This window comes from Denticeps clupeoides, unplaced genomic scaffold, assembly GCF_900700375.1.
Source record: "Denticeps clupeoides unplaced genomic scaffold, fDenClu1.1, whole genome shotgun sequence".
Lineage (NCBI taxonomy): Eukaryota > Metazoa > Chordata > Actinopteri > Clupeiformes > Denticipitidae > Denticeps > Denticeps clupeoides.
Window position 1 is genome coordinate 1 of NW_021629889.1, and position 15,918 is coordinate 15,918.

At 39.3% G+C, this 15,918-nt stretch overlaps 23 non-coding genes and 25 pseudogenes across 23 annotated transcripts; all 48 read right to left on the reverse strand.

The window, feature by feature from the left end:
* Positions 1-73: 73 nt before the first annotated feature.
* On the reverse strand, positions 74-192 carry LOC114776681 (5S ribosomal RNA). The gene has a single exon (XR_003745647.1). It is a non-coding gene; the product is annotated as a 5S ribosomal RNA (ribosomal RNA).
* A 142-nt stretch (positions 193-334) lies between these two features.
* On the reverse strand, positions 335-453 carry LOC114776685 (5S ribosomal RNA). Its single transcript, XR_003745651.1, has one exon. It is a non-coding gene; the product is annotated as a 5S ribosomal RNA (ribosomal RNA).
* A 145-nt stretch (positions 454-598) lies between these two features.
* LOC114776719 (uncharacterized) lies at positions 599-716 on the reverse strand (annotated as a pseudogene).
* Positions 717-860: 144 nt separating this feature from the next.
* On the reverse strand, positions 861-979 carry LOC114776670 (5S ribosomal RNA). Its single transcript, XR_003745636.1, has one exon. It is a non-coding gene; the product is annotated as a 5S ribosomal RNA (ribosomal RNA).
* A 145-nt stretch (positions 980-1,124) lies between these two features.
* Positions 1,125-1,244, reverse strand: LOC114776690 (uncharacterized; annotated as a pseudogene).
* A 145-nt stretch (positions 1,245-1,389) lies between these two features.
* LOC114776718 (uncharacterized) lies at positions 1,390-1,510 on the reverse strand (annotated as a pseudogene).
* Positions 1,511-1,656: 146 nt separating this feature from the next.
* LOC114776717 (uncharacterized) lies at positions 1,657-1,775 on the reverse strand (annotated as a pseudogene).
* A 143-nt stretch (positions 1,776-1,918) lies between these two features.
* LOC114776693 (5S ribosomal RNA) lies at positions 1,919-2,037 on the reverse strand. The gene has a single exon (XR_003745656.1). It is a non-coding gene; the product is annotated as a 5S ribosomal RNA (ribosomal RNA).
* A 144-nt stretch (positions 2,038-2,181) lies between these two features.
* Positions 2,182-2,298, reverse strand: LOC114776715 (uncharacterized; annotated as a pseudogene).
* A 145-nt stretch (positions 2,299-2,443) lies between these two features.
* On the reverse strand, positions 2,444-2,562 carry LOC114776674 (5S ribosomal RNA). Its single transcript, XR_003745640.1, has one exon. It is a non-coding gene; the product is annotated as a 5S ribosomal RNA (ribosomal RNA).
* Positions 2,563-2,707: 145 nt separating this feature from the next.
* Positions 2,708-2,827, reverse strand: LOC114776673 (5S ribosomal RNA). The gene has a single exon (XR_003745639.1). It is a non-coding gene; the product is annotated as a 5S ribosomal RNA (ribosomal RNA).
* Positions 2,828-2,971: 144 nt separating this feature from the next.
* On the reverse strand, positions 2,972-3,091 carry LOC114776711 (uncharacterized; annotated as a pseudogene).
* Positions 3,092-3,236: 145 nt separating this feature from the next.
* On the reverse strand, positions 3,237-3,354 carry LOC114776712 (uncharacterized; annotated as a pseudogene).
* A 146-nt stretch (positions 3,355-3,500) lies between these two features.
* On the reverse strand, positions 3,501-3,619 carry LOC114776679 (5S ribosomal RNA). The gene has a single exon (XR_003745645.1). It is a non-coding gene; the product is annotated as a 5S ribosomal RNA (ribosomal RNA).
* Positions 3,620-3,762: 143 nt separating this feature from the next.
* Positions 3,763-3,881, reverse strand: LOC114776716 (5S ribosomal RNA). Its single transcript, XR_003745658.1, has one exon. It is a non-coding gene; the product is annotated as a 5S ribosomal RNA (ribosomal RNA).
* A 143-nt stretch (positions 3,882-4,024) lies between these two features.
* On the reverse strand, positions 4,025-4,143 carry LOC114776691 (uncharacterized; annotated as a pseudogene).
* A 143-nt stretch (positions 4,144-4,286) lies between these two features.
* Positions 4,287-4,404, reverse strand: LOC114776714 (uncharacterized; annotated as a pseudogene).
* Positions 4,405-4,548: 144 nt separating this feature from the next.
* On the reverse strand, positions 4,549-4,666 carry LOC114776698 (uncharacterized; annotated as a pseudogene).
* A 144-nt stretch (positions 4,667-4,810) lies between these two features.
* Positions 4,811-4,929, reverse strand: LOC114776709 (uncharacterized; annotated as a pseudogene).
* Positions 4,930-5,074: 145 nt separating this feature from the next.
* On the reverse strand, positions 5,075-5,193 carry LOC114776705 (uncharacterized; annotated as a pseudogene).
* Positions 5,194-5,337: 144 nt separating this feature from the next.
* On the reverse strand, positions 5,338-5,456 carry LOC114776701 (uncharacterized; annotated as a pseudogene).
* Positions 5,457-5,600: 144 nt separating this feature from the next.
* On the reverse strand, positions 5,601-5,719 carry LOC114776706 (uncharacterized; annotated as a pseudogene).
* Positions 5,720-5,864: 145 nt separating this feature from the next.
* On the reverse strand, positions 5,865-5,983 carry LOC114776687 (5S ribosomal RNA). Its single transcript, XR_003745653.1, has one exon. It is a non-coding gene; the product is annotated as a 5S ribosomal RNA (ribosomal RNA).
* Positions 5,984-6,126: 143 nt separating this feature from the next.
* LOC114776675 (5S ribosomal RNA) lies at positions 6,127-6,245 on the reverse strand. Its single transcript, XR_003745641.1, has one exon. It is a non-coding gene; the product is annotated as a 5S ribosomal RNA (ribosomal RNA).
* A 144-nt stretch (positions 6,246-6,389) lies between these two features.
* LOC114776676 (5S ribosomal RNA) lies at positions 6,390-6,508 on the reverse strand. The gene has a single exon (XR_003745642.1). It is a non-coding gene; the product is annotated as a 5S ribosomal RNA (ribosomal RNA).
* Positions 6,509-6,651: 143 nt separating this feature from the next.
* LOC114776688 (5S ribosomal RNA) lies at positions 6,652-6,770 on the reverse strand. The gene has a single exon (XR_003745654.1). It is a non-coding gene; the product is annotated as a 5S ribosomal RNA (ribosomal RNA).
* A 142-nt stretch (positions 6,771-6,912) lies between these two features.
* On the reverse strand, positions 6,913-7,031 carry LOC114776686 (5S ribosomal RNA). The gene has a single exon (XR_003745652.1). It is a non-coding gene; the product is annotated as a 5S ribosomal RNA (ribosomal RNA).
* Positions 7,032-7,175: 144 nt separating this feature from the next.
* On the reverse strand, positions 7,176-7,295 carry LOC114776695 (uncharacterized; annotated as a pseudogene).
* Positions 7,296-7,438: 143 nt separating this feature from the next.
* Positions 7,439-7,557, reverse strand: LOC114776677 (5S ribosomal RNA). Its single transcript, XR_003745643.1, has one exon. It is a non-coding gene; the product is annotated as a 5S ribosomal RNA (ribosomal RNA).
* Positions 7,558-7,700: 143 nt separating this feature from the next.
* LOC114776699 (uncharacterized) lies at positions 7,701-7,819 on the reverse strand (annotated as a pseudogene).
* A 144-nt stretch (positions 7,820-7,963) lies between these two features.
* On the reverse strand, positions 7,964-8,083 carry LOC114776707 (uncharacterized; annotated as a pseudogene).
* A 144-nt stretch (positions 8,084-8,227) lies between these two features.
* Positions 8,228-8,346, reverse strand: LOC114776703 (uncharacterized; annotated as a pseudogene).
* Positions 8,347-8,491: 145 nt separating this feature from the next.
* Positions 8,492-8,610, reverse strand: LOC114776704 (5S ribosomal RNA). The gene has a single exon (XR_003745657.1). It is a non-coding gene; the product is annotated as a 5S ribosomal RNA (ribosomal RNA).
* A 144-nt stretch (positions 8,611-8,754) lies between these two features.
* On the reverse strand, positions 8,755-8,873 carry LOC114776680 (5S ribosomal RNA). Its single transcript, XR_003745646.1, has one exon. It is a non-coding gene; the product is annotated as a 5S ribosomal RNA (ribosomal RNA).
* Positions 8,874-9,017: 144 nt separating this feature from the next.
* LOC114776671 (5S ribosomal RNA) lies at positions 9,018-9,136 on the reverse strand. The gene has a single exon (XR_003745637.1). It is a non-coding gene; the product is annotated as a 5S ribosomal RNA (ribosomal RNA).
* A 143-nt stretch (positions 9,137-9,279) lies between these two features.
* On the reverse strand, positions 9,280-9,398 carry LOC114776697 (uncharacterized; annotated as a pseudogene).
* A 146-nt stretch (positions 9,399-9,544) lies between these two features.
* On the reverse strand, positions 9,545-9,663 carry LOC114776682 (5S ribosomal RNA). The gene has a single exon (XR_003745648.1). It is a non-coding gene; the product is annotated as a 5S ribosomal RNA (ribosomal RNA).
* Positions 9,664-9,807: 144 nt separating this feature from the next.
* On the reverse strand, positions 9,808-9,926 carry LOC114776672 (5S ribosomal RNA). Its single transcript, XR_003745638.1, has one exon. It is a non-coding gene; the product is annotated as a 5S ribosomal RNA (ribosomal RNA).
* A 143-nt stretch (positions 9,927-10,069) lies between these two features.
* Positions 10,070-10,188, reverse strand: LOC114776694 (uncharacterized; annotated as a pseudogene).
* A 144-nt stretch (positions 10,189-10,332) lies between these two features.
* Positions 10,333-10,451, reverse strand: LOC114776702 (uncharacterized; annotated as a pseudogene).
* A 144-nt stretch (positions 10,452-10,595) lies between these two features.
* Positions 10,596-10,716, reverse strand: LOC114776696 (uncharacterized; annotated as a pseudogene).
* Positions 10,717-10,859: 143 nt separating this feature from the next.
* Positions 10,860-10,978, reverse strand: LOC114776700 (uncharacterized; annotated as a pseudogene).
* Positions 10,979-11,121: 143 nt separating this feature from the next.
* LOC114776713 (uncharacterized) lies at positions 11,122-11,239 on the reverse strand (annotated as a pseudogene).
* A 144-nt stretch (positions 11,240-11,383) lies between these two features.
* LOC114776689 (5S ribosomal RNA) lies at positions 11,384-11,502 on the reverse strand. The gene has a single exon (XR_003745655.1). It is a non-coding gene; the product is annotated as a 5S ribosomal RNA (ribosomal RNA).
* A 144-nt stretch (positions 11,503-11,646) lies between these two features.
* Positions 11,647-11,765, reverse strand: LOC114776684 (5S ribosomal RNA). The gene has a single exon (XR_003745650.1). It is a non-coding gene; the product is annotated as a 5S ribosomal RNA (ribosomal RNA).
* Positions 11,766-11,909: 144 nt separating this feature from the next.
* On the reverse strand, positions 11,910-12,028 carry LOC114776683 (5S ribosomal RNA). Its single transcript, XR_003745649.1, has one exon. It is a non-coding gene; the product is annotated as a 5S ribosomal RNA (ribosomal RNA).
* Positions 12,029-12,172: 144 nt separating this feature from the next.
* Positions 12,173-12,291, reverse strand: LOC114776710 (uncharacterized; annotated as a pseudogene).
* A 144-nt stretch (positions 12,292-12,435) lies between these two features.
* LOC114776678 (5S ribosomal RNA) lies at positions 12,436-12,554 on the reverse strand. Its single transcript, XR_003745644.1, has one exon. It is a non-coding gene; the product is annotated as a 5S ribosomal RNA (ribosomal RNA).
* Between the last annotated feature and the right edge of the window lie 3,364 nt (positions 12,555-15,918).

The window sequence follows — 15,918 nt, forward strand, 5'->3', positions numbered from 1 at the left end:
CTTAACTTACTTTAGAAAAAACTAACAAAGCGATGCAAAAAAACTTCATTTTAAAAGTTTTTTCAACAGTTAAAGCTTACAGAACCTGGTATTCCCAGGAGGTCTCCCATCCAAGTACTAACCAGGCCCAAGCCTTCTTAGCTTCCGAGATCAGACGAGACCGGGCGTTCTTGGGCTGGTATGGCCGTAAGCAATCTCTGCTTGAAAATCTTGGACTTTAAACAACCTAGGCTTGAAAACATATCACAGAGTGAAAATACCTCTTAACTTACTTTAGAAAAAACTAACAAAGCGATGCAAAAAAACTTCATTTTAAAAGTTTTTCAACAGTTAAAGCTTACAGAACCTGGTATTCCCAGGAGGTCTCCCATCCAAGTACTAAGCAGGCCCAAGCCTTCTTAGCTTCCGAGATCAGACGAGACCGGGCGTTCTTGGGCTGGTATGGCCGTAAGCAATCTCTGCTTGAAAATCTTGGACTTTAAACAACCTAGGCTTGAAAACATATCACAGAGTGAAAATACCTCTTAACTTACTTTAGAAAAAAACTAACAAAGCGATGCAAAAAAACTTCATTTTAAAAAGTTTTTCAACAGTTTAAAGCTTACAGAACCTGGTATTCCCAGGAGGTCTCCCATCCAAGTACTAACCAGGCCCAAGCCTTCTTAATTCCGATATCAGACAAGTCCGGGCGTTCTTGGGCTGGTATGGCCGTAAGCAATCTCTGCTTGAAAATCTTGGACTTTAAACAACCTAGGCTTGAAAACATATCACAGAGTGAAAATACCTCTTAACTTACTTTAGAAAAAAACTAACAAAGCGATGCAAAAAAACTTCATTTTAAAAAGTTTTTCAACAGTTAAAGCTTACAGCACCTGGTATTCCCAGGAGGTCTCCCATCCAAGTACTAACCAGGCCCAAGCCTTCTTAGCTTCCGAGATCAGACGAGACCGGGCGTTCTTGGGCTGGTATGGCCGTAAGCAATCTCTGCTTGAAAATCTTGGACTTTTAAACAACCTAGGCTTGGAAACCATATCACAGAGTGAAATACCTCTTAACTTACTTTAGAAAAAAACTAACAAAGCGATGCAAAAAAACTTCATTTTAAAAAGTTTTTCAACAGTTAAAGCTTACAGAACCTGGTATTCCCAGGAGGTCTCCCATCCAAGTACTAACCAGGCCCAAGCCTTCTTAGCTTCCGAGATCAGACGAGACCGGGCGTTCTTGGTGCTGGTATGGCCGTAAGCAATCTCTGCTTGAAATCTTGGACTTTAAAAACAACCTAGGCTTGAAAACATATCACAGAGTGAAATTACCTCTTAACTTACTTTAGAAAAAAACTAACAAAGCGATGCAAAAAAACTTCATTTTAAAAAGTTTTTCAACAGTTAAAGCTTACAGAACCTGGTATTCCCAGGAGGTCTCCCATCCAAGTACTAACCAGGCCCAAGCTTTCTTAGCTCCTTCCGAGATCAGACGAGACCGGCGTTCTTGGGCTGGTATGGCCGTAAGCAATCTCTGCTTGAAAATCTTGGACTTTAATCAACCTAGGCTTGAAAACATATCACAGAGTGAAAATACCTACTTAACTTACTTTAGAAAAAAACTAACAAAGCGATGCAAAAAAAACTTCATTTTAAACAGTTCTTCAACAGTTAAAGCTTACAGCACTGGTATTCCCAGGAGGTCTCCCATCCAAGTACTTAACCAGGCCCAAGGCCTTCTTAGCTTCCGAGATCAACGAGACCGGGCGTTCTTGGGCTGGTATGGCCGTAAGCCATTTCTGCTTGAAAATCTTGGACTTTAAACTACCTAGGCTTGAAAACATATCACAGAGGTGAAATACCTTTTAACTTACTTAGAAAAAAACTAAGAAAGCGATGCAAAAAAACTTCATTTTAAAAGTTTTTTCAACAGTTAAAGCTTACAGAACCTGGTATTCCCAGGAGGTCTCCCATCCAAGTACTAACCAGGCCCAAGCCTTCTTAGCTTCCGAGATCAGACGAGACCGGGCGTTCTTGGGCTGGTATGGCCGTAAGCAACTCTGCTTGAAAATCTTGGACTTTAAACAACCTAGGCTTGAAAACATATCACAGAGTGAAAAAAACCTCTTAACTTACTTTAGAAAAAAACTAACTAAGCGATGCAAAAAAACTTCATTTTAAAAAGTTTTTCAACAGTTAAAGCTTACAGAACCTGGTATTCCCAGGAGGTCTCCCATCCAAGTACTAACCAGGCCCAAGCCTTCTTAGCTTCGAGATCAGACGAGACCGGGCGTTCTGGGCTGGTATGGCCGTAGGCAATCTCTGCTTGAAATCTTGGACTTTAAACAACCTAGGCTTGAAAACATATCACAGAGTGAAAATACCTCTTAACTTACTTTAGAAAAAAACTAACAAAGCGATGCAAAAAAAACTTCATTTTAAAAAGTTTTTCAACAGTTTAAAGCTTACAGAACCTGGTATTCCCAGGAGGTCTCCCATCCAAGTACTAACCAGGCCCAAGCCTTCTTAGCTTCCGAGATCAGACGAGACCGGGCGTTCTTGGGCTGGTATGGCCATAAGCAATCTCTGCTTGAAAATCTTGGACTTTAAACAACCTAGGCTTGAAAACATATCACAGAGTGAAAATACCTCTTAACTTACTTTAGAAAAAAACTAACAAAGCGATGCAAAAAAAACTTCATTTTAAAAAGTTTTTCAACAGTTAAAGCTTACAGCACCTGGTATTCCCAGGAGGTCTCCCATCCAAGTACTAACCAGGCCCAAGCCTTCTTAGCTTCCGAGATCAGACGAGACCGGGCGTTCTTGGGCTGGTATGGCCCGTAAGCAATCTCTGCTTGAAAATCTTGGACTTTAAACAACCTAGGCTTGAAAACATATCACAGAGTGAAAATACCTCTTAACTTACTTTAGAAAAAAACTAACAAAGCGATGCAAAAAAAACTTCATTTTAAAAAGTTTTCAACAGTTAAAGATTACAGAACCTGGTATTCCCAGGAGGTCTCCCATCCAAGTACTAACCAGGCCCAAGCCTTCTTAGCTTCCGAGATCAGACAAGTCCGGGCGTTCTTGGGGCTGGTATGGCCGTAAGCAATCTCTGCTTGAAAATCTTGGACTTTAAACAACCTAGGCTTGAAAAACATATCACAGAGTGAAAATACCTCTTAACTTACTTTAGAAAAAAACTAACAAAGCGATGCAAAAAAACTTCATTTTAAAAAGTTTTTCAACAGTTAAAGCTTACAGAACCTGGTATTCCCAGGAGGTCTCCCATCCAAGTACTAACCAGGCCCAAGCCTTCTTAATTCCGATATCAGACGAGACCGGGCGTTCTTGGGCTGGTATGGCCGTAAGCAATCTCTGCTTGAAAATCTTGGACTTTAAACAACCTAGGCTTGTAAACATATCACAGAGTGAAAATACCTCTTAACTTACTTTAGAAAAAAACTAACAAAGCGATGCAAAAAAAACTTCATTTTAAAAATGTTTTTCAACACTTAAAGCTTACAGCACCTGGTATTCCCAGGAGGTCTCCCATCCAAGTTCTAACCAGGCCCAAGCCTTCTTAGCTTCCGAGATCAGACGAGACCGGGCGTTCTTGGGCTGGTATGGCCGTAAGCAATCTCTGCTTGAAAATCTTGGACTTTAAACAACCTAGGCTTGAAAACATATCACAGAGTGAAAATACCTCTTCACTTACTTTAGAAAAAAACTAACAAAGCGATGCAAAAAAACTTCATTTTAAAAGTTTTTCAACAGTTAAAGCTTACAGCACCTGGTATTCCCAGGAGGTCTCCCATCCAAGTACTAACCAGGCCCAAGCCTTCTTAGCTTCCGAGATCAGACGAGACCAGGCGTTCCTGGGCTGGTATGGCCGTAAGTAATCTCTGCTTGAAAATCTTGGACTTTAAACAACCTAGGCTTGAAAACATATCACAGAGTGAAAATACCTCTTAACTTACTTTAGAAAAAAACTAACAAAGCGATGCAAAAAACTTCATTTTAAAAAGTTTTTCAACAGTTAAAGCTTACAGAACCTGGTATTCCCAGGAGGTCTCCCATCCAAGTACTAACCAGGCCCAAGCCTTCTTAGCTTCCGAGATCAGACGATACCGGGCGTTCTTGGGCTGGTATGGCCGTAAGCAATATCGCCTTGAAAATCTTGGACTTTAAACAACCTAGGCTTGAAACATATCACAGAGTGAAAATACCTCTTAACTTACTTTAGAAAAAAACTAACAAAGCGATGCAAAAAAAACTCATTTTAAAAGGTTTTTCAACAGTTAAAGCTTACAGAACCTGGTATTCCCAGGAGGTCTCCCATTCAAGTACTAACCAGGCCCAAGCCTTCTTAATTCCGATATCAGACGAGACCGGGCGTTCTTGGGCTGGTATGGCTGTAAGCAATCTCTGCTTGAAAATCTTGGACTTTAAACAACCTAGGCTTGAAAACATATCACAGAGTGAAAATACCTCTTAACTTACTTTAGAAAAAAACTAACAAAGCGATGCAAAAAAACTTCATTTTAAAAAGTTTTTCAACAGTTAAAGCTTACAGAACCTGGTATTCCCAGGAGGTCTCCCATCCAAGTACTAACCAGGCCCAAGCCTTCTTAATTCCGAGATCAGACGAGACCGGGCGTTCTTGGGCTGGTATGGCCGTAAGCAATCTCTGCTTGAAAATCTTGGACTTTAAACAACCTAGGCTTGAAAACATATCACAGATTGAAAATACCTCTTAACTTACTTTAGAAAAAAACTAACAAAGCGATGCAAAAAAACTTCATTTTAAAAAGTTTTTCAACAGTTAAAGCTTACAGAACCTGGTATTCCCAGGAGGTCTCCCATCCAAGTACTAACAAGGCCCAAGCCTTCTTAGCTTCCGAGATCAGACGAAACCTGGCGTTCTTGGGCTGGTATGGCCGTAAGCAATCTCTGCTTGAAAATCTTGGACTTTAAACAACCTAGGCTTGAAAACATATCACAGAGTGAAAATACCTCTTAACTTACTTTAGAAAAAAATTAACAAAGCGATGCAAAAAAAACTTCATTTTAAAAAGTTTTTCAACAGTTAAAGCTTACAGCAACTGGTATTCCCAGGAGGTCTCCCATCCAAGTATTAACCAGGCCCAAGCCTTCTTAGCTTCAGAGATCAGACGAGACCGGGCATTCTTGGGCTGGTATGGCCGTAAGCAGTTTCTGCTTGAAAATCTTGGACTTTAAACAAACTAGGCTTGAAAACATATCACAGAGTGAAAATACCTCTTAACTTACTTTAGAAAAAAACTAACAAAGCGATGCAAAAAAACTTCATTTTAAAAAGTTTTTCAACAGTTAAAGCTTACAGAACCTGGTATTCTCAGGAGGTCTCCCATCCAAGTACTAATCAGGCCCAAGCATTCATAGCTTCCGAGATCAGACGAGACCGGGCGTTCTTGGGCTGGTATGGCCGTAAGCAATCTCTGCTTGAAAATCTTGGACTTTAAACAACCTAGGCTTGAAAACATATCACAGAGTGAAAATACCTCTTAACTTACTTTAGAAAAAAATTAACAAAGCGATGCAAAAAAACTTCATTTTAAAAAGTTTTTCAACAGTTAAAGCTTACAGCAACTGGTATTCCCAGGAGGTCTCCCATCCAAGTATTAACCAGGCCCAAGCCTTCTTAGCTTCAGAGATCAGACGAGACCGGGCATTCTTGGGCTGGTATGGCCGTAAGCAATTTCTGCTTGAAAATCTTGGACTTTAAACAACCTAGGCTTGAAATCATATCACAGAGTGAAAATACCTCTTAACTTACTTTAGAAAAAAACTAAGAAAGCGATGCAAAAAAACTTCATTTTTAAAAGTTTTTCAACAGTTTAAAGCTTACAGAACCTGGTATTCCCATGAGGTCTCCCATCCAAGTACTGACCAGGCCCAAGCCTTCTTAGCTTCCGAGATCAGACGAGACCAGGCGTTCTTGGGCTGGTATGGCCGTAAGCAATCTCTGCTTGAAAATCTTGGACTTTAAACAACCTAGGCTTGAAAACATATCACAGAGTGAAAATACCTCTTAACTTACTTTAGAAAAAAACTAACAAAGCGATGCAAAAAACTTCATTTTAAAAAGTTTTTCAACAGTTAAAGCTTACAGAACCTGGTATTCCCAGGAGGTCTCCCATCCAAGTACTAACCAGGCCCAAGCCTTCTTAGCTTCCGAGATCAGACGAGACCGGGCGTTCTTGGGCTGGTATGGCCATAAGCAATATCTGCTTGAAAATCTTGGACTTTAAACAACCTAGGCTTGAAAACATATCACAGAGTGAAAATACCTCTTAACTTACTTTAGAAAAAAACTAACAAAGCGATGCAAAAAAACTTCATTTTAAAAAGTTTTTCAACAGTTAAAGCTTACAGCACCTGGTATTCCCAGGAGGTCTCCCATCCAAGTACTAACCAGGCCCAAGCCTTCTTAGCTTCCGAGATCAGACGATACCGGGCGTTCTTGGGCTGGTATGGCCGTAAGCAATCTCTGCTTGAAAATCTTGGACTTTAACAACCTAGGCTTGAAAACATATCACAGAGTGAAAATACCTCTTAACTTACTTTAGAAAAAAACTAACAAAAGCGATGCAAAAAAACTTCATTTTAAAAAGTTTTCAACAGTTAAAGATTACAGAACCTGGTATTCCCAGGAGGTCTCCCATCCAAGTACTAACCAGGCCCAAGCCTTCTTAGCTTCCGAGATCAGACGAGTCCGGGCGTTCTTGGGCTGGTATGGCCGTAAGCAATCTCTGCTTGAAAATCTTGGACTTTAAACAACCTAGGCTTGAAAACATATCACAGAGTGAAAATACCTCTTAACTTACTTTAGAAAAAACTAACAAAGCGATGCAAAAAAACTTCATTTTAAAAGTTTTTCAACAGTTAAAGCTTACAGAACCTGGTATTCCCAGGAGGTCTCCCATCCAAGTACTAACCAGGCCCAAGCCTTCTTAGCTTCCGATATCAGACGAGACCGGGCGTTCTTGGGCTGGTATGGCCGTAAGCAATCTCTGCTTGAAAATCTTGGACTTTAAACAACCTAGGCTTGAAAACATATCACAGAGTGAAAATACGTCTTAACTTACTTTAGAAAAAAACTAACAAAGCGATGAAAAAAAACTTCATTTTAAAAAGTTTTTCAACAGTTAAAGCTTACAGAACCTGGTATTCCTCAGGAGGTCTCCCATCCAAGTACTAACCAGGCCCAAGCCTTCTTAGCTTCCGAGATCAGACGAGACCGGGCGTTCTTGGGCTGGTATGGCCGTAAGCAATCTCTGCTTGAAAATCTTGGACTTTAAACAACCTAGGCTTGAAAACATATCACAGAGTGAAAATACCTCTTAACTTACTTTAGAAAAAAACTAACAAAGCGATGCAAAAAAACTTCATTTTAAAAGTTTTTCAACAGTTAAAGCTTACAGCACCTGGTATTCCCAGGAGGTCTCCCATCCAAGTACTAACCAGGCCCAAGCCTTCTTAGCTTCCGAGATCAGACGATACCGGGCGTTCTTGGGCTGGTATGGCCGTAAGCAATCTCTGCTTGAAAATCTTGGACTTTAAACAACCTAGGCTTGAAAACATATCACAGAGTGAAAATACCTCTTAACTTACTTTAGAAAAAAACTAACAAAGCGATGCAAAAAAACTTCATTTTAAAAAGTTTTCAACAGTTAAAGATTACAGAACCTGGTATTCCCAGGAGGTCTCCCATCCAAGTACTAACCAGGCCCAAGCCTTCTTAGCTTCCGAGATCAGACAAGTCCGGGCGTTCTTGGGCTGGTATGGCCGTAAGCAATCTCTGCTTGAAAATCTTGGACTTTAAACAACCTAGGCTTGAAAACATATCACAGAGTGAAAATACGTCTTAACTTACTTTAGAAAAAAAACTAACAAAGCGATGAAAAAAAACTTCATTTTAAAAGTTTTTCAACAGTTAAAGCTTACAGAACCTGGTATTCTCAGGAGGTCTCCCATCCAAGCACTAACCAGGCCCAAGCCTTCTTAGCTTCCGAGATCAGACGAGACCGGGCGTTCTTGGGCTGGTATAGGCCGTAAGCAATCTCTGCTTGAAAATCTTGGACTTTAAACAACCTAGGCTTGAAAACATATCACAGAGTGAAAATACCTCTTAACTTACTTTAGAAAAAAACTAACAAAGCGATGCAAAAAAACTTCATTTTAAAAAGTTCTTCAACAGTTAAAGCTTACAGCAACTGGTATTCCCAGGAGGTCTCCCATCCAAGTATTAACCAGGCCCAAGGCTTCTTAGCTTCCGAGATCAGACGAGACCGGGCATTCTTGGGCTGGTATGGCCGTAAGCAATTTCTGCTTGAAATTCTTGGACTTTAAACAACCTAGGCTTGAAAACATATCACAGAGTGAAAATACCTCTTAACTTACTTTAGAAAAAAAACTAAGAAAGTGATGCAAAAAAACTTCATTTTTAAAAGTTTTTCAACAGTTAAAGCTTACAGAACCTGGTATTCCCAGGAGGTCTCCCATCCAAGTACTAACCAGGCCCAAGCCTTCTTAGCTTCCGAGATCAGACGAGACCGGGCGTTCTTGGGCTGGTATGGCTGTAAGCAATCTCTGCTTGAAAATCTTGGACTTTAAACAACCTAGGCTTGTAAACATATCACAGAGTGAAAATACCTCTTAACTTACTTTAGAAAAAAACTAACAAAGCGATGCAAAAAAACTTCATTTTAAAATGTTTTTCAACACTTAAAGCTTACAGCACCTGGTATTCCCAGGAGGTCTCCCATCCAAGTTCTAACCAGGCCCAAGCCTTCTTAGCTTCCGAGATCAGACGAGACCGGGCGTTCTTGGGCTGGTATGGCCGTAAGCAATCTCTGCTTGAAAATCTTGGACTTTAAACAACCTAGGCTTGAAAACATATCACAGAGTGAAAATACCTCTTAACTTACTTTAGAAAAAAACTAACAAAGCGATGCAAAAAAACTTCATTTTAAAAAGTTTTTCAACAGTTAAAGCTTACAGCACCTGGTATTCCCAGGAGGTCTCCCATCCAAGTACTAACCAGGCCCAAGCCTTCTTAGCTTCCGAGATCAGACGAGACCAGGCGTTCCTGGGCTGGTATGGCCGTAAGTAATCTCTGCTTGAAAATCTTGGACTTTAAACAACCTAGGCTTGAAAACATATCACAGAGTGAAAATACCTCTTAACTTACTTTAGAAAAAAACTAACAAAGCGATGCAAAAAACTTCATTTTAAAAAGTTTTTCAACAGTTAAAGCTTACAGAACCTGGTATTCCCAGGAGGTCTCCCATCCAAGTACTAACCAGGCCCAAGCCTTCTTAGCTTCCGAGATCAGACGATACCGGGCGTTCTTGGGCTGGTATGGCTGTAAGCAATCTCTGCTTGAAAATCTTGGACTTTAAACAACCTAGGCTTGTAAACATATCACAGAGTGAAAATACCTCTTAACTTACTTTAGAAAAAAACTAACAAAGCGATGCAAAAAAAACTTCATTTTTAAAATGTTTTTCAACACTTAAAGCTTACAGCACCTGGTATTCCCAGGAGGTCTCCCATCCAAGTTCTAACCAGGCCCAAGCCTTCTTAGCTTCCGAGATCAGACGAGACCGGGCGTTCTTGGGCTGGTATGGCCGTAAGCAATCTCTGCTTGAAAATCTTGGACTTTAAACAACCTAGGCTTGAAAACATATCACAGAGTGAAAATACCTCTTAACTTACATTAGAAAAAAACTAACAAAGCGATGCAAAAAAACTTCATTTTAAAAAGTTTTTCAACAGTTAAAGCTTACAGCACCTGGTATTCCCAGGAGGTCTCCCATCCAAGTACTAACCAGGCCCAAGCCTTCTTAGCTTCCGAGATCAGACGAGACCAGGCGTTCCTGGGCTGGTATGGCCGTAAGTAATCTCTGCTTGAAAATCTTGGACTTTAAACAACCTAGGCTTGAAAACATATCACAGAGTGAAAATACCTCTTAACTTACTTTAGAAAAAAACTAACAAAGCGATGCAAAAAACTTCATTTTAAAAAGTTTTTCAACAGTTAAAGCTTACAGAACCTGGTATTCCCAGGAGGTCTCCCATCCAAGTACTAACCAGGCCCAAGCCTTCTTAGCTTCCGAGATCAGACGATACCGGGCGTTCTTGGGCTGGTATGGCCGTAAGCAATATCGCCTTGAAAATCTTGGACTTTAAACAACCTAGGCTTGAAAACATATCACGGAGTGAAAATACCTCTTAACTTACTTTAGAAAAAAACTAACAAAGCGATGCAAAAAAACTTCATTTTAAAAAGTTTTTCAACAGTTAAAGCTTACAGAACCTGGTATTCCCAGGAGGTCTCCCATCCAAGTACTAACAAGGCCCAAGCCTTCTTAGCTTCCGAGATCAGACGAAACCAGGCGTTCTTGGGCTGGTATGGCCGTAAGCAATCTCTGCTTGAAAATCTTGGACTTTAAACAACCTAGGCTTGAAAACATATCACAGAGTGAAAATACCTCTTAACTTACTTTAGAAAAAAATTAACAAAGCGATGCAAAAAAACTTCATTTTAAAAAGTTTTTCAACAGTTAAAGCTTACAGCAACCTGGTATTCCCAGGAGGTCTCCCATCCAAGTACTGACCAGGCCCAAGCCTTCTTAGCTTCCGAGATCAGACGAGACCAGGGCATTCTTGGGCTGGTATGGCCGTAAGCAATCTCTGCTTGAAAATCTTGGACTTTAAACAACCTAGGCTTGAAAACATATCACAGAGTGAAAATACCTCTTAACTTACTTTAGAAAAAAACTAACAAAGCGATGCAAAAAAACTTCATTTTAAAAAGTTTTCAACAGTTAAAGATTACAGAACCTGGTATTCCCAGGAGGTCTCCCATCCAAGTACTAACCAGGCCCAAGCCTTCTTAGCTTCCGAGATCAGACAAGTCCGGGCGTTCTTGGGCTGGTATGGCCGTAAGCAATCTCTGCTTGAAAATCTTGGACTTTAAACAACCTAGGCTTGAAAACATATCACAGAGTGAAAATACCTCTTAACTTACTTTAGAAAAAAACTAACAAAGCGATGCAAAAAAACTTCATTTTAAAAGTTTTTCAACAGTTAAAGCTTACAGAACCTGGTATTCCCAGGAGGTCTCCCATCCAAGTACTAACCAGGCCCAAGCCTTCTTAATTCCGATATCAGACGAGACCGGGCGTTCTTGGGCTGGTATGGCCGTAAGCAATCTCTGCTTGAAAATCTTGGACTTTAAACAACCTAGGCTTGAAAACATATCACAGAGTGAAAATACGTCTTAACTTACTTTAGAAAAAAACTAACAAAGCGATGAAAAAAAACTTCATTTTAAAAAGTTTTTCAACAGTTAAAGCTTACAGAACCTGGTATTCTCAGGAGGTCTACCATCCAAGTACTAACCAGGCCCAAGCCTTCTTAGCTTCCGAGATCAGACGAGACCGGGCGTTCTTGGGCTGGTATAGCCGTAAGCAATCTCTGCTTGAAAATCTTGGACTTTAAACAACCTAGGCTTGAAAACATATCACAGAGTGAAAATACCTCTTAACTTACTTTAGAAAAAAACTAACAAAGCGATGCAAAAAAAATTCATTTTAAAAAGTTTTTCAACAGTTAAAGCTTACAGAACCTGGTATTCCCAGGAGGTCTCCCATCCAAGTACTAACCAGGCCCAAGCCTTCTTAGCTTCCGAGATCAGACGAGACCGGGCGTTCTTGGGCTGGTATGGCTGTAAGAAATCTCTGCTTGAAAATCTTGGACTTTAAACAACCTAGGCTTGTAAACATATCACAGAGTGAAAATACCTCTTAACTTACTTTAGAAAAAAACTAACAAAGCGATGCAAAAAAACTTCATTTTAAAATGTTTTTCAACACTTAAAGCTTACAGCACCTGGTATTCCCAGGAGGTCTCCCATCCAAGTTCTAACCAGGCCCAAGCCTTCTTAGCTTCCGAGATCAGACGAGACCGGGCGTTCTTGGGCTGGTATGGCCGTAAGCAATCTCTGCTTGAAAATCTTGGACTTTAAACAACCTAGGCTTGAAAACATATCACAGAGTGAAAATACCTCTTAACTTACTTTAGAAAAAAACTAACAAAGTGATGCAAAAAAACTTCATTTTAAAAAGTTTTTCAACAGTTAAAGCTTACAGAAGCTGGTATTCCCAGGAGGTCTCCCATCCAAGTACTAATCAGGCCCAAGCCTTCTTAGCTTCCGAGATCAGACGAGACCAGGCGTTCTTGGGCTGGTATGGCCGTAAGTAATCTCTGCTTGAAAATATTGGACTTTAAACAACCTAGGCTTGAAAACATATCACAGAGTGAAAATACCTCTTAACTTACTTTAGAAAAAAACTAACAAAGCGATGCAAAAAACTTCATTTTAAAAAAGTTTTTCAACAGTTAAAGCTTACAGCACCTAGTATTCCCAGGAGGTCTCCCATCCAAGTACTAACCAGGCCCAAGCTTTCTTAGCTTCCGAGATCAGACGAGACCGGGCGTTCTTGGGCTGGTATGGCCGTAAGCAATCTCTGCTTGAAAATCTTGGACTTTAAACAACCTAGGCTTGAAAACATATCACAGATTGAAAATACCTCTTAACTTACTTTAGAAAAAAACTAACAAAGCGATGCAAAAAAACTTCATTTTAAAAAGTTTTTCAACAGTTAAAGCTTACAGAACCTGGTATTCCCAGGAGGTCTCCCATCCAAGTACTAACCAGGCCCAAGCCTTCTTAGCTTCCGAGATCCAGATTATATCAGATTTGCATTTAGGCATCTAGACGTGGTGAAAACAATTTTCTGAAGTCCAAACTGGTCATTAGAATGGGGGTAAAAGAATATTTAAGTGGTTTTGGACGAGACACAGTTGGAGTTTTTAGAAACTGGTGATCTACTGTCATGCACAACCATATGTAGGGTTTACCAGGTCTGAAAAAGAGAAAAGATCCGGTTAGCAACAGTTGTGTAGACAAAAAGCCTTGTTGATGTCACAGGATAAAGGGCAGACTCAAAATGTCAGAACAACCAATGTATGTGGACAGTGTTGGGGAGTGACGGAATGCATGTACCGTTTAAATGAGTGATAATCAGAATACAGTTACTTTGCTAAAATAAATGTATACACGGATGTCTGATCAGCGCTGCCACCAGGACGACCATCTGGCCGTACCAGAGCAAGCACAAGTGTGCGCAATAGTGCGCGTAACAGTGCCAAACGTTACCACAAAACATTCAATTTTCTCCAAATACAGTATGAGTGCGAGGAATAATTAATTCATGCATTTTTATAATAATTTTTATAATAATTATCTCGGTATTGTTCACTGATAAGACCTGATAAGACCTCATTATTTAGTAAACTTAGTGTTTGTTTTTTTGCAAGCATTAGAAAAGCAGCACCTCATATGTTTATGCCAATTGTTAGCCAATTATTGGATTTTTTGGGGGGATTTAAGTTTTTTACATTTACATTTACCTTTACAGCATTTGGCAGACGTCCTTATCCAGAGCGACTTACAACGTGCTTTCAACCAAACAGTTCAGCACTGACACCTTAGAGGGTTCTTGTAAATGTTGTCATTGTCACATCAAGTTTAAAATAACTGATTTGTATTGAAGGATCTTTAGTATTTTTAAGTTATTTATGGAAGAGTAATATATACAGTAAATGCCAAAAAGTATATTTAATTTTTTTTTTATTCTACTTTATTAATTAGAAAACTGAAGACTGGAGAATTATCAAAACAATTTAACATTCTGTTGGTAGGGTCAAAATGTGGTGTAATCAACATGTAAGCATGGATGCATCCAACCCTGGATCTAGTGGTTCAGGCTGGTGTTGGTCTCTCAGGGGGGGGGGGCTGTCCATGTAACTACCGATTGTAAGTCACTCTGGATAAGGCTGTCTGATAAATACCATAGATGTACACATAAATTAGTATTGCTGCTGACATGTCCATTCCCTTATTACCACAGTGTACCCCCCCCCCCTTTTTTTTTTTGATGGCTACTTAAATACAGCATAATACACCAAGTCACAAAGCTCAAACTATCTCAGACTAGTTACTTGAACATGACATTGAGTTCGCTGTACTCTACATTCACCAGGTCTCAATCCAAACAGAACACCTTTGGATATTGGCTTCGGATATCATAGACAACCAGCAGACAAATCTGCCGCAGCTACATGATGCTATCATGTCTGTATGGACCAATATATCTGAGGAATATTTCCACACCTTTTTGAGGCTATGCCATGAAGAATAAGGTTGTTCTAAAGGCATAAGGTGGTCCACCCGAGTACTAACGAGGTCTACCTAATAATATGACCAGCGAGAATCAATCATACAGATAGAAAATCTGCGAACAATGAAGCACTTCAACATCAGAAGGATAAAAAAAATACAAATATACTGTAGAAAAAATATACAAATAAATGAAACTTTAAATTCTTTGATATTATAGCCCTAAAGTTGCATGCCCCCTCCCTAAAAATCGCACCCCTTGATACGATTTCAGAAAATATGAAATTGTTAACATGAGAAATTTATTTGAAGTTACTTGATAATAATATTAAAAACCATGTCTAAAATATATATATATGTCTGATGTGAACTATATTAAAAAGTGGTTAGAAAGTGTGTAGGTATATATTTTCAATATTATCATTACATAATCCATAGTGGAAAAACATGATTAAAAAGAATGTTGAAAAGTTTTTTCAATGTTCATAAATATATCAGTTTGATAAACAGAAGTCTGTGTGAGGTTCATTAAATAGAAATGATAGTTTGTTAGCATTTTTGTGCGGCATATCATCTGAAAACCATAGATGAGACACCTTTGGAGAAAGGTTTGTTCATAAATCAGCATTATGATTAGTTTTATTTTGGCATGGAAAAGTCTTTTTGTGTGTGTGTGTGTGTGTGTGTGAACAGCTTATGTCCTGTGTCAATGGTGTGATGCTTCCTACATACCATTATGTGATGTATCTTTTGGGAAATGACTGATGGGATACCATATTCAGTAAGTATATTAACAGTGTTTGCGTTGTATTAAAATTAGTATTGTGTTTAGTATGTGTTTAACACTGAAACAATAGGTTGAGTAAATCCTTGAGTGAAAAACAAGGTTTCTGTTTTAAAAGATAGTCTAAGGGTGTGTGAACTGTGGGTCTGTGTCATTGATATGAGGGGTTCGTAAACCACCAACAGTGGTCATTTTTGCAAACATCAGTTTCAAGCGAGCACTAAATAGTAGTTGGTTATCTGCTGGGTGGTGAAGATCTTGTTACTGCCAATGAGGAGCGGTCACAAGCTGGGATGGTTTCAGAGGAAATTAACATTGTTAATAAATGTAGAATTTTATTTTCTGAAAAGAATCTTGAAAAAAAAAAGTCATGTTCATAAATATATCAGTTTGATAAACAAAAGTCTGTGTATGGTTCAACTAAATAAAAATGAGAGTTTATTAACGTTTTGTGTGTCATATCATCTGAAAACCATAAATGAAATACCTCTGGCTTGTTCATAAAACAGCGTGACGATTAGTTTTATTTTAACAAGGAAAAGAAAAAGTCTGTTGTGTGGGTGTGTGCGCGTGCCAGTGATGTGATGCCTCTTACATACCATTGTGTGATGTATCTTTTGGAAAAACGACTGAATGTGTTGTATATTTAAAATAAGTATTGTGTTTAAACTTGTTTTTCTTTAACTAGAAATCCTTTTAAACCATATATCATTAAAATATGGTTTTAAAAATAGTCTAAGTGTGTGTGTGTGTGTGTGTGTGTGTCAATATGAGACTCTGCAAGGTGTCGGGGAAGAATGTGAGATGAAACCGGGAAGGGAAGTGCGGTGGGGAAAGGGATGGCTTTGGGAGAAATGGGG